This window comes from Equus przewalskii, chromosome 5 (assembly GCF_037783145.1).
Source record: "Equus przewalskii isolate Varuska chromosome 5, EquPr2, whole genome shotgun sequence".
Taxonomy (NCBI): Eukaryota; Metazoa; Chordata; class Mammalia; order Perissodactyla; family Equidae; genus Equus; species Equus przewalskii.
This window is the reverse complement of record NC_091835.1, coordinates 52,720,557-52,735,046: the sequence shown is the minus strand read 5'-3', so window position 1 is coordinate 52,735,046 and position 14,490 is coordinate 52,720,557. Positions and strand designations below refer to the sequence as shown.

Genomic DNA, 14,490 nt, shown 5'->3' with positions numbered 1-14,490 from the left:
GGGGGTGAGGCGCTGTCACACACCCGGTGGCGCCCGGACGCAGGGCAGACCCTGAGCCCGTCCTGGTCCCTAGCCAAGACTCACTGCAGAGCCCCGCGGCGATGGGTGGGGGTGGGGAGGGAATGCAGAGCAGTGATCTGGGCAGAAGAGGTGTCGCAGTACCGGCTCATGGAGGCATTGCCTCTTTCACTGGTCTCACTTTTGCAAATTAAATGCCGACTGATTAAGCACTAAGGAATTTATTTAATTTTGATAAAATATATTGGGACTTTCCGTGCAAGGTGTGAGGTAAAATAAGTGATTGTTTGCCGCTGATGGGTTCTGCGTGGTGCAGTCAAGAGAAGGAAATTAACGTAGCCAGGGGCTGAGGGATGGGTTTTTTTTTTTTACGTTTAAAATAATTATTTACAAACTCCTCGGGAAAAATGATGAAGTTTCACACTTTGACTTACTGAAACGATAACGTTATTTGATTTGTAACACTTCCGGAAGCATGTATGTTTATTAACGATCTAAAATGAATAATTAGTTTGGAGGAGTTTGGAGTTGATGATGACATTTCGGTAACTGAGTATACCCCGGGGGTGTACAAAAGTATGGAAGCACCCCTACTCCCTGCAAATATGATTCTGGTCATGTGATGGAAAGGCCATCTCAGGCGTTGCCAGTGATATTTGGACAGGTCAGGTGCCAGTATTTGCTAAGACATCGTAGAGTGTGCTAAACTCTCCAGTCTAAAGGGTGCAGTGAGTGCCACCCTGGAGACAGGCTGCTATAAGCCAACAGACATTCACAAAGCACTTGCCCAATCCATTGTTTGGGTGCCTTTTAATATGTATGCATAATGTCCTACAGGTTGAGTTTGAGTAACACTCCCCTACCTCCCAAAGGTTAGGCTGTTTACATGAGACAGTTTAGTTATTATTAATATTCTGAAAGTTGAAAAAGCAAAGATAGACTTCAGACATTCACTCAACAAATATAGATGAAGCTCTTATTCTGTGCCAGATGTTGGGCATACAGCAGTGACCCATGCAAATTCATCACCCATCATGGTGCTTAAAACTGGTAATAAAGCCTCACAAATTCCCAGGCATTTGCCCACCGATATGATTTACGATGACTGGTGACTGTATTCGTCTACCCTGGATTTTTTCCTTGGCTCTTGGGAAGAATGCCAGGTGAAGGGACTGAGGCTCCAGCGCCATCAGTCCCCTGCCCTTCCTCCTATCCCTGCTCCCCTTCCCCTACCCTTTTGGAACCATGCTAGTCTCCCTACTGGTCTTCCAACAGGACAGGCTTGATCCTTTCCCGGAATATTTGCATTTGCTCTGTCCATCTGCCAGCAGCGCTCATCCTCCAGCTGTCTGGATGGCTGATTCCAAACCCCACCACCCCTTTTCTTTAGGTTTCTGCTATAATGCCACTGCTTCAGAGAGACCCTCCCTGAGCAGCCCATAGGCAATATATAAAATACCCCCTGCCAACATCATTCTTTATTGTTACTGTTTTATTTTTCTTCATAGTAGGTATCACCCCTAACATAGTGTGTGTATATGTATACACACATATACAAATAATTTGTTTATTGTTCATCTCTCTCATTAAGATGAACAGACCTTGTTTTGTTCATTGCCATTTGTCCAGTGCCAAAATAATACCTTGCAATATAGAAATATATAAATATTTATTTGCCTTTTATAAATAAACATGTATTACTCCTCAGTAAATATTTGCTGGATGAATGAATGAATATCTCTGGCAAGTACTTCAGCTTGAGGGTTTCCAGAGACAACAGCACACAACTTCTCAAAGCATCACCTTCCATACTGTGAATCCATTTCCTCAGTTCTCACTGAGCACCTGCTATGTCCCAGGCACTGGGTGGCATAGAGATGTCAACAAATGGTAAGGAGACAAAGGCAGTTAGCATCTCGTACCTGCGGATGGGAAAAGATGCAGGGTGATTTAGAAGCAGGTTGAATTTTATTGCTGCAATAAAATTATATATATGGTATCTAAGCACTAATAGAGTTCCCCTAACAATAGAGTTAATATCAATTTCACTTTAGTCCAAATGATTATAACTTCTTATGTTAAAAAAAATTGTTCACTTAACTGAAATACTTTCTTTGAAATTTAAAATTAAAGAAGATTCTGATCATTTCTCCACCCCCTGAGTAGGAGAGAAGAAGCTACAATAGCCGCCTAGAAGAAGAAGTTTCAAAAAAGGTTTTATCTCAGCTCTGAGATGGCCCCTGAACCTGTGTGGAACTGAGTGGGACTCTCTGAGTGCAACCCATGATGGAATACACAACGCATGTGACTAAGGCTCGAAGATTCCAGATGCTTCAGCACTTGACTGGCTCTGCCAGGTGTGGTAACCTTTGTCTCTTAAACAATGATCTTCTTCTAGGCAGGAACTAGTATCTATTTATCAGTGTATGCTTAGCATCTAGCACAATGCCTGGCAGACAGCAAACACTCAATAAATGGCTGTTGAAATCCAAACCCTCCTCTCCATTCCCATAATCATTGCCCTAGTTCCAAGCTTTATTATCTCTCACCTGGATTATTGCAAGAACCTGCTCAGTGACCTTTGTCCAATCTTCCTTTCCCTATGCATTGGCCACGCTGCCAGCACAATTAACTTTCTAAACACCAGACTAAAGGATACTATACTACAGAATAGTCAGGGACTCCCCATTACATGAAGAAGGTGTGAAGGCCTAACCCTTCCCTTGCAGTGTCACTGTCCTTCCACTCTATCCCTTCTCTCCTTTCTCCCAACCAGAAGATGGGTATCTAATGCTCTAATTGCACTGAACTACCACAAGTTCCTGAATGTGGTTTGTACTCTCAAATGTTTGTCTTTGGGTGGAATAACCTTCATTTGGAGGCCTCCTATTCACACTTTAAAACTCAGCTCAAATTACATCTCCTCTGTGAAAACTGTCCAAAACTATCTTAGTCAAAACTTAACCTCACCCACTCTTTCGCCTTGTGTTCTCTTAGCTCTTTAACTCTCTACTTGGGTGTTTAAAATCTTATTCCACAAATGGGTGTGTGCATGAAATGATGCATATCTTGATTTTCTCTCATTAAATCTAACTTCAACCACCTCCCCAATGGCTGGTGGAAAATAATCTCAGTCACTGTGGGCTCTCCCACTCCCACCTGCTTTAGGATTTCACGAGGACCTGGGATGCCAGGTCCCAGGGGAAGGACCACTTCATTCTCAGACTGTCCTAGGTAATTGTCAGTGTCCGAGGCTGCTGCTTGCTAGCCCTGCGTCCTCTGCTGCTCTCTGGGTAGGAGTCTTTGCTGAGGCTGGATGATCCAGGCCTTAGGGCATGGGGTCCCCATTCCCCTTTGAGCCTTTTCCACACCCAAGGAACTACAGACCTGTAACCTGACTGCCTTATTGCTTCTGCCTCTAGTCCTTCCTCCTGACATCATCTCCAGCTTTAGAGAGGGTTACAGGGACCAGGCATTTAACCCAAATGAGTGATGTTGGCTAAGTGTAAGACCATAGACAATGGTAGGGACCACTGTAAACTGGAGGTTGTGCCCCCTTAAAAGGGACAGACTTTACTCAGCTCCACCTAATTGTAGCCAGGTCATCTGATTGTTCCAAGAGAGCTCAAATTTAGATTTTAACGTGAAATCTACTTTCAAAATGTTGGCAACTATTTTAAAAAACTTGAAAACAGTCTTCATTACAAATGAAGCATGTGTGTAAAAGGATTAGCCTGGGGAAGGCACTTTGAGACTTCTGCTTTAAAGGAGGGGGAAAAAAAGGCCTGGTGGGAAGTTTCCTTGAAGAATTTAACCCAAAACTTCCCTGATGCCAATAGCCCTGAAGTCAGTCTTGAAAATGGATGGAGGGAAAAATGAAATGACAACAGGCACAGGTTAATGTCTCAATAAATTACCCTGTCATGCTAGAACTTTTGACACTGTATTGTAATTAACTGTGTGTGTGTCCCACACCTGGACACCCAAACGCTGCTGCTATCAGACTGGCATCACTTCCACCCTCCGCTTGGCCCTCGCTGCTGTGTATCAGTCTGTTTACTTGTTCTTACCTCCTTCTCGAATTTCTTTTATGACCCTCCCAGACCTCTCTCTCCCCCTGCTTATCTCCAGATGCCTTACTGTCAGGAAAACCCCTATTTCGTCAAGAAAATTCAGCCCATCGGGCATGATCTTCCTAACTCTTGATGCTTCCTCCAGACCTCCTCCCACACCCTAACTTCCTTTTCCTACAATGCAGAAGGAAAGGTGGCCCTCCTGTTCAGAGCCAACTCTTCTGTTTGTGCTGTGGCTAATGTACCAAAACTATCTATTAAAACTCCACTAACCTTTCCAGGCGGTGCATGTGGATCTCTGTCAAGGGAGCTCTGCTATTCATTCATCCTTGTATTCCTGGAGTCTCGTACGCTGCCAGGAACAGGGAAGATGCCCAGTCAACATTTATGGAATAACTGCCTTTTTTATCTGGGGGCTGTACCTCAGTTCCTAAAACATTTTTCTAGAGCCATGAGACAACTGTTGACACCTGATGCTTCACAGGTTATTGAACTAGAGAGAGTAGTTTCCCTTGACTCTGCGCATGGGCTAAATTTGGAGGAGATAATCCAAGAGGGAATGTAGCTGGCAGGCTGGGGAGTTTCTCCTGGGTCAGGTTGGTGCTATCCAGCTGTGAGTTTGCTGTATTAATACCTTCCATCTGTCTTCTCTTATTACTGCTGGTGAGGCTGGCCGGTGGCACTTGCTGAGGGGAGCAAGGGGGAAGCCTCCACAAGGTGTCACGTCGCTCTCTGTCCCCTCAGGTTCCATCCAAGACACCAGTATTTCGTTAGCATACTGTCTCTTGGGGAAAGGTGGATAAGCACCAAGCCCTCTTCCTCCTTGTATGTTTCAAGAGATTTTTCTCTTCTTTTCCTCTAACTTTTAAACTTTTAATTTTTTTCTACTTTGATCGTATTTTTAATTTCTATAAATTATCTAATTATACTATTATCTAAAATATAATCTAATTATATTTATCTTTAGTTCTACTCTCATGTTTTAAACGAGTATCTCATATCCTAATATGTATCTTCCTCATTCCCCTGTTGATTTTCAACCTTCATATATTTTGAATTTCATCTTTTTGAAATTATTTCATAACCAACTTCATTTTTATTTTAATTTTAATAAACTATTATAACCTTCTGTTTTCCTTTTAAATTTTATTATTTTGCTCTCATTTTTATTCAGCTTAATTTATAGCTCATGTTGTATTTTTGTTTGATGAGTTTTTGTAATTCTCCTGGTTTAAAATTTTGCTTTACTATTCCTTTAAGATTTCCTTATTTCTCAACTTTCAGCTTTTAATTGGTTTTAAGTCTTTCAGAATACTTTAGCATCATATTTTAATCTTTATTCTCTCTTCCTTTCCTTTTTGGCACTATAACTTTTCTACCTTTTCTCTTATTTATTCTCTGTCAATCAATCTAGTTCAAATAATGGCTTGTAAGAAGCACATTGAAATAGGAAAATTTCTCTGCCCCTCCCTCCCTTTTTGCCAACTGTCACCGTAAGTACATTTTGTTTCTACATTAATGTGGCTTTTTGTCATAGCATTCTGTGGCATCTTTATTTTCATATTGTACATTTTAAAATCTGTGGTTTCTAATTGTTTTAATTAATTTCTTTTTGTTGTAAGGAACAAAGTCATTCCCGTTGACTCAAGTGGTGGGCATTTTATTTTAAGAATGAATGTGCAAAAGAGGAAACATGAATCTCATCCACCAGTAGGCCAGGCATCATGTCAGTCCTATGAGAAGTCCTCAAAAAGAGCTGGAACTGTTGTAGATTTGGGCCTCCCAGGCATGAGAATCAAACCAAACCAAACAAACAAAAAGATCAGAAGCAAATGCACTATCAGTGTGGGACTCTTCATTCTATACTTTATTAACGTGTGTAACCTAACTACATCTGAATTTCAAAGATAAGAAGATAATCATATGGACATCCAGGAAGAAGAATCAAGCCACCCAAAAGGGAAAAAAAGGTCAAGTTCAGGTAGCTCCAGATTCCTCCATCGCAGTATTCACCGAAGACAGAGGAGTGAGGTTTATACCATTGCTACTCAGAAATGTGGTCCATGATCCTGCAGCATTGGCATCACTTGGGAGCTTATTAGAAATGCTGAATCTCAGTTGTCATTCCATATCTACTGAAGCAGAATCTGCATTTGACCAGATTTTCAGGTGATTCCTATGCATTTTAAAGTTCTGAGGGAACTAAAATGTGATGCAATTTTAAAAACTTATCTCAGGAATCCCTAGTATGGAGACAACAAATTAACATTTTCAAATCTGAAAGAACTGAAGCAGTGCTTCTCAACCTAGGCTGCTTCTTTGAAACTTGCTTGCAACTTTCTTTGGTCTTTTAATTTTTTTTTTTTCTGAGAGAGCCTGTTTATGTAATTTCTTTGAGACTGGAGATATTTATCTGTCTGCAAATTAGACCTACATGAGGAGTTTATTAATATTATTTTTTAAATACTGTTGCATGGGTCATACCCTCAGAGAACCTGATTGAATTGGTCTGAGATGATGGCCAGAAGTCAGTAGTTTTTCAGAAGCTCCCGAGGTCCTTAGAGTATGCAGCCAGTTTGAGAATCGTTGAATCAAGGGAAACCAAAAATTTTTCCAAGAAAAATTTTTGAAATTTAGTTTTTCTTGGAAAAATTACTGAAAGATGGACTCCAGACAACAAAGAAATGAATCGAAATAAAGACCTCAGGAGCAAAGAAGCTGCAGTGAGAGGTAGTTATTGAATTAATTTAAAAATAAATTCCAACTGAAAAACTTAGAATTTTAGTTAAAGAATATAGTGATTGGAGCTCCAGAAGGCAAATGGGCTTGTCTACCCCCTAAATTTCTATTTATGTTTGATGCGCTCTCACACCAAATCCATTATTTCCTGAGCTTTCCATCATTAGTTCTCAGAGTTTCACACAGTGATTGTTGCTCCTCGTCCCCCCTTTTACTCACGTCCCCACTGGCAGGCTTTTCCTCGGCTAGGAGACTGGATGGTGAAAATGGAGACTTACCTTGCCAGTCTGCTCTCAGACTGGGTTTCTGAAAGAGATCCAGAAACGTGGAATAGGAGAAGACTAGGGAAGCCTTGTGATATTGGATCAGAATTAGAAGTATGAGTATGAACTCATGATTATGTTTACATGAACGGCACAGCTCCCGCCTCTGTGGGCCCCTGCCTTGCAGGGTCCAGCACTTCAGCTGCCCCAACCTCCAGTCTCTTGCCCTCAGCTCAGAGGGGCTGCCCTTCTCCGCTTGGATTCCAGATTGCTGCACTGCAGTCAGGAAATTGTCCCAGGCAGAGAGCCAGAGGCGTCATGAGGCTCCCCTCTTAGGTTTCCCTGCCTTCACGGGGTGATTCCAGGCTCTCGTTGCCTGCCCTGTCTGCTGTTGCTCATTCTCCAATGTCTGAAAATACTTGCCTCAGACATTTTGTTTAGTTTTGTAGTAAAGGCAAGAGGGCTCGTACCACATACTCCATCATAGACAAAAGCAGAAATGCTGGGCTACATATTTGATAATAGTATTATGTTATGTTAATGTTCCTGAAATTGATCATTATATTGTGGTTATAAAAGAACTCCTGTTCTTAGGATATACATGCTGAAGTACTTGAGGTAAAGGGTTATGTTATTTACAGCTTACTTTCAAATGATTCAGTCAAAACAAGAATTCTACGAATAGCGATAATATGTAGATTTGTATAGAGAGAGATTGATAAAGTATATATGGAAAATGCTATCAGTGGCCAATCTAGATGAAGTATATATGAGAATTCATCACACTATGTCTGTGAAATTTTCTAGAAGTCTGAAATGTTTTCAAAATAAATAGTAAACAAAACATCCCTTTGAGTGTGGACTGAACATAATGATTCATATCCAAAGTTAGAATATGGAAAGAAAAAAAATAGTAACTACAGCGAAGAAACCTGGAAAACACCACCCTAACTAAATGATCAAGGTTAACATCGCCAGTGGTAAGTCATGTGGATATCATATACCCACATATATGATATTATGTCATGAACAGATTTTCCTAATCAAAAATCTATAACCCAAATCAAGAACTAATGGGTGTCCTTAAATACATGTTTCCTCAAATACTCTTTCAAGTTGAGTAAATATTAACCATTTCATCTATCTCTACCTCGTTTAGCATCTATCTCTAGAGGATGAGGATGATATGTGTTTATTTGTCAATTTTATTCAAATTTTGTAGTCCAGAGAAATTTGTAACATTTGTATAATACAGTGCTTTTTCTTTTTACGTGTAGTCCTGTTTTAATGCAAATGCCAATATTACTGAATGAATACCATTCATAATATTTGAATGACCTATAGGACATCTTTATTTAAAATTTATTTCATTTATATATATATATATATTTATATGCATATATACTTCCAGTCATTAAGAAAGGAGGAAAGAAGGAATTTTTCATTAAAAACGTATATTTGGCTTCTCTAGAATCATTCCTTGCTAGTTAGGAGGCAATAGCAAGAGTGGGGACTCTGGAGATTGGCTACCTGGGTTCATCTGTTGGTTAGTAGGAGTGCCTTCATCACAGGGTCTTGTGAGTATTGGCATATGTGTATGTATGTGATTTGGGGCACCTGTGCCCACAGAGTAGCGATCAGGAAGGAGCCATCACAAGCCTGGCATACACCAAGCTCTGAAAAATATCAGTTACTATTCTATCATTGTTTGTCCATTACTCTTAGGTCTTTTTTGCTCTAATCAAAGAATCACAGGATTGGTGGCCTTTCCTAAAGTGCCTTTTCTACTCCAATCAGTTGTGACGAAAAGAAAAGGTCACAGGTACCTAACACGGCTGCCCCACTCACCAGTTGCTGGCATCAGGGGAATTTTCATTAAAGGCCCTGAGCATGGAAAGAATCATCACTGACACAACTAATAACTTGAGGTTCATGTTGCATTGGGTTTTGGGCAAGTTCTGACCATAGGGGAGGGTGGATAATCCTGAATTGGGTTTTTAAACAAAGTTAGTTGTTCTCCTACTGGATAACTCTACTAAATTGTCATGATTTTTAATGTGTTTAAGGCTCCACCACGAAAATGTCCATGCCCTAATTGCCCTAATCCCTGGATCTTGGGAATATGTTACCCTACATGGCAAAAGAAATTTTGCAGATGTGAGATGGGGAGATTACCCCGGATTATCCAGGTACGCCCAATCTAATCATATAAGTCTTTAAAAGTGGAGAAGCTTTCCTGGTTCAGCAAGAGAGAAGAGAAGAAAGAAGAAGGAAAGCCTTGAAGTTGGAGAGGAACTCAACCTGTCATTGCTGGCTTTAAAGATGGAGGTGGTGGTGGGGGCCACCAGCTAAGGAATGCAGGAAGCCTCTAGAAGCCAGGAATGGCCCTCAACTGAAAGCCAGCAAGGAAAGAGGGACCTCAGTCCTACAACAACAATAATTTAAATTCTGCCAGCAATCCAAATGAGTAGGAAATGGATCCTCCCCAGAGCCTTCAGAAAGGAATGCCGACCGCCAACACCTTGATTTTAGTTTAGTGTTACTCACACCGAACTTCTGACCTACAAAACTGTAAGATAATGAGTTTGTGTTGTTTTAAGCCATCACATTTGTGGTAATTTATTAAGGCAGCAAAGGAAACTAATACAGTTGGCCTCATTGAAAAGATGAAATTTCAGCAAAGACTTGAGGGAGGTGAGAGAAGGAACGGTGAGGAAATCTGGAGGAAGAACATTCCAGGCATAGAGAACAACAAGTGCAAAGGCCCTGAGTTAGGAGCATGTGCAACATGTAAGAGCAAGGAGGTCAGTATGCCTAATATAGAGTGAGCAAGGAAGAAACTCATAGGAGATGCCATCAGATCAGGAGAGCCTGCCTTCTCTACTGTGAAATCAGACTGACTGCACTTCCTACCCAAACTTGGAGAAGATTAGCCACCTTCACCTTTTTCTGGTTGAGAAATTAGGTGCTCAGGCCCCTGTCTCCCACACTCCAGTTGTCCGAGTAGTGGTTTGGAGCACCCTCACTGTTTGGCCACTTTACCCATTGGTGAAGGCCCACTCTTGTACGGTTGACTTGGCTAGAACTCAAATCACCCAGTTTCAAGGAACTGGTCATCAGGCCTGATGAGTTGGCTTGCCATGGTTTTGGTCTTGTTGAAGGTCAGTGTGACTCTATTCCTTTATAACCAGTAAACTCTCTGACTGTTGCCTGTGGAGACAAGGATTCCTTTCCTGGAAAATTGGTTGGGGTAAGAACTCTGATGTGCTGGTTTTCCTCAGGATTTAGCATCAGCCTGCAAGACATCTGGAATTTTTAATACTCAGCTCCCCTCCCCACATTCATGGCTTTAGTCATTTTATCTTTCTGTCTGTTGGAGAATATATATTTTGGCAGAGGTAAAGATTTGACAATCTTTACACCTGTCAAGCTCCAAAGCACTGTTCTCAAGCATCCGAGGCCATCTCTTTTCTTCAGTTTTGATCTAGGTCTACAATAAACTGTATGTGATTTGTCTTAACATTGACAGTTTCTGCCTAAGGCACAAGTGGTTGGTTTGGAGTACATGCCACCCCTTTCCTCTCACAATGGGAGAACATGTGCTTTCCAGCTCACACAGAGAACAAAGTAATGAACCAGAATAGGACAAAAGTCACATCTCCTGAATTCTATTTTTGAATTTTCCCCAAAAGTCTCCTCTTAGGATACTTCTGAAGTACTTATGTTTCCTGTTCCTGCTCAAGAAATTATGTTTCTTGTCTTGATGTTGAGGGTGGGTTGCTAGGCTTTGGTTAATTATAATCCGGTTATGCCCAGTACCTAGCGCCGTGCCTAGCATTCGGGAAATATTTAAAAAATTAATTAGTTCATCTCTTCACGCATTCACTCATCAAATGAATGACCCTTCTAAATTTTTCATGTCTCTAATCTTGGAAATAGGTAAAATTTGGTGGTACTGACAATTTATTATGTAGTTGAGAGAAGCATTGCATTACTTTCTACTTCATGGGTCAAACATATTTTTAAGGACGTTTCATCTCTTGAGAATAATGTACTCTACATTTATTATAAATTGACAATAAATTAACTAGAGAAAGTTAAATAAATTTTACAGTTGAGCCTAAAGGGATAAAATAATGAAACATTTTATCATGTTTTATAACTGAAAAAAACAGTTTTCTAGATGAATAGACTCAGTACCCTATAGGATGAAAAATGTGGTAAAATGGGTGTGAAGTAACTGATCTTGGTCACTCTCTTCCTTCTTTAGCTGCCGAGGCCTCTGTAGATTGCAGCCATCATCAAGCTCTCAAAACTTCCTTGGGATGCCTGCCAGCATTATGAGACCAGGTAACACAGTGTCTCAAGATGAACTCAGTGGAATGAACTTTGGCAGAGATCTAAGTAAGTTATTTCCTGTCTTACACTGAATAATCTCCTACCAATTCAACTACCCCGCCTTCCGCAGAACTTCTGAAATCCATGATAAGCAACACGTAATTAGATAAAAGTAGTGCAGTAAGTCTGAAAATGGCATTTTCCCCCAAATTCAGAGATGTTTGTCCTCTGGGGGGATGGAAGGTTCTCGTCTTGTTATCTCCTTCTAAGTCTTGGCATCTTGGACAGATAGTATTTGCTTATTACCCTGGGGGGATTTCCATGTGGGGCTGAGTATTCTTGACACCCTATTTTAAGGATAGTGCTTAAATCCAAAAGTGCTGTCTTCAATATTCATCTTTAACACAGAAGACATTTCCAGATTATACAAAGTCTACGTATCATCTAGGGAAAGGTATTATATCTAGAATGTACAAATGCAGTAATTGGGATGCAAGTCATCATCAGATAATTCTATTCATATAAAAGCATTGTCTGGGCAGACAAAGCAAAGACAAAAATAGGTTAAGGTCCTGCCCTCATAACTCTTTCCCCTTAAGCTGGGTGCTAAGTGTAGTTCACCCCATTCTGTTGAGCATTCCTTTGATAAATTCTACTTAGACTCAAAAGACCTGGGGTGCAAATCTTGGCTCTACTACCTAATTGTGTAAACTTGGGAAAATCACTTGTACATCTTTTTGTCTGTGTTCTCATCTATATAATGGAGATGAAGATATAAGGTCCATGAGTGTTTGGAACTTCATGAATATAAAAACACTAAACAAGCATTAGTTGTAATGGTTCCTAGGAAGCAGTCTAGCACAGAGGTCAAGAGCATGAAATCTGAAGTGAGACAGTTTGGTTTGAGTCTCACTTATCAGCTTTGTGACCGTAAGCATTACTTGTCTAAATCTATGTTTCCTTGCCTGTAAAGAGGATAATTTTAACGAGATAAGAGAGTTCCAAGGATTTAGAGACATAATCTAAAACCTCCTGTATTTGCATTTCTTTCTGGGCGAGTTCAGTGGTCGTGCAATGCTGTGGAAAGGCTAGAAGGAGGGAAGACTGACGTAGCTTCCATTTGGTAGAGTTGGCCTGCGTGCCCCAGCTGCATTAGGCCCTCTCTGGGGCTGCCGAGCTGCACAAAGTTCTGGAGTCCATTCCCATACAGCGTATTCTAGGCTGACAGCCCCCTGTGAAATGCTGGTCCTGCTCTTCCTGCTCCCCCAGCCAGTTAGGCTAAAGCATCAACCTTTAGCCACCAGATAGGTTGTAAAACTAGTTTTCTTGGTGTCTTGCCACCTAATCAGTTCTCACGTGAGTTTTTTCTGGGTCAGAGGATCATGAGTTCTCACTGTGGTCAGAGTCAATAGCCACCCATCAGGAAGTCACTTGGCTGTGAGATAATTCAGAATGTCTTCAGGAATTTCAATCTGTTGCTGGGTAATAAACTCCGATATCTAAAATCCGCACAGACCTTTCATTTTTCTAACTAGAACAATTGAACATAGCTTAGTCAGGAACGCCCTAAGATTTCCAGGCTGTCAAACACTCTTAATTACATTCGGACGGGTTGACGTCTCTCACATCTGGAGCTCTGAAGTAATAGGGAAGTCATGTGACTGTCTAGTCAGGTCAAGATGGCCCTTCCTCTGTTGGGCAATTGTTCCCACGAGCAGTCTTCACGTTTCTGGTATGGAAAAGAAATATGATAATGGCTATTCGCCATGTGGCTCTTACTTTATATGCTGGGGACTGTGCTAAGCACATAACATGTGCTAATTCATTTGATTTATGAGGTACGTGCTACCATATAAGGAAACCCAGGCACTGAGAGGTTAAGTGACTTGCTCCTAGTCACACAGCCACCCGTCCCTAGGCTGTTTTGCCTTTTGTTATTCCATATTTGATTTTAGCAACTGGCCAAAGGAAAGAAAAAAAATCTCCATAGTAACATTTAATTTGTTTCTAATAATTGCAGAGAAAGATTTCTTTCTTTTACCAAATTTACTGTAAAGAATTTGATTCCAAACAGTCATACAAAAGAGCTTTAAAAACAGGACTAATTTCACAGTCACATAATTCTGATTCTAAAAAATGTATATTTGGGTAAAAAATAATGAGTCCTACTATTTTATTTATCATATTTTAAGAATTTTTTTCCTTAAAAATTGCTTTATTCCCCTAAATGTGATATATTTTAAGTTTTAGCTTTATTTTTTTTTTTCTACTCTGATTTGGCTTATTGGAGGACCTAACTTGCCTAATATGGATAGAATACAAATTAAATGCTTCCAAAATATCCAGTTGAAAATTTCACACAGTCAATTATTTTGTCACCTTTTGTAATATCCTTGTTAAATTCATGTTTGTTTGTTTTTTCCAGGAAGAGATTTTCTTTAGGGTAACAATGACTTTGGTGCTATTTGGACACTATCTAACAGCAAAACGCCTTATACCTAGTAGGTACTTAGTTATCCTTAATGAATGGAATAATTAACTAATTAATATGTACTTTTGACAATTCTATATGTATATCCATGTCATGTAAGAATGCTCAACTTACAAGTGCCTATTTAAAAAATTATTAGAATAAAATTTTCTTCATGGCCTAACTACTAACCATTTCTTCTTATTGACCACTCTCTTCTGTGCAAGTGGCAGGGGTGGGTGGGGAGGGAGGGAGGAATGTGGAGTAGCCACAGTTGGAAGGGGAATCCCTGGAACATTGGCTCTCAGACCTGTGAGACCCAAGGCCCCCTATTTATAACAAATATTTTGTTATGCTCCTGTACTACCCTGAAACAGAATCCATAGAAAGTATAGTCAATAATACATATAAGTTAAAGATATATGTCATGCCTTCACTGAAATATAAAAGAGAACATAATGAAGTGGTCAGATGTTTACACTGATAATGAAAATGTTTGAATTTAAGAGATGTAGGAAAATCTTCAAGTTGATTCTTCTTTTTATATTTGACATTTTGAATACGGACGAAAAAGATATATTTAAATGCA

General features: G+C 40.2%; 2 long non-coding RNA genes across 3 annotated transcripts in view; one reads left to right on the top strand and one right to left on the bottom strand.

The window, feature by feature from the left end:
* The window catches only part of LOC139083368 (uncharacterized), a 46,952-nt gene that overhangs the window by 416 nt on the left and 32,046 nt on the right, over positions 1 to 14,490 (top strand). For both annotated transcript variants that reach the window (XR_011540027.1, XR_011540028.1), the window contains exons 2-4: positions 2,185 to 2,375; positions 11,364 to 11,497; positions 13,857 to 13,932. This is a non-coding gene — a long non-coding RNA (uncharacterized lncRNA). The remainder of the gene's footprint in view (positions 1 to 2,184; positions 2,376 to 11,363; positions 11,498 to 13,856; positions 13,933 to 14,490) is intronic.
* LOC139083367 (uncharacterized) lies at positions 1,671 to 4,578 on the bottom strand. Its single transcript, XR_011540026.1, has 2 exons — positions 4,365 to 4,578; positions 1,671 to 1,940 (listed from the first exon to the last, which is right to left on the bottom strand). It is a non-coding gene; the product is annotated as an uncharacterized lncRNA (long non-coding RNA).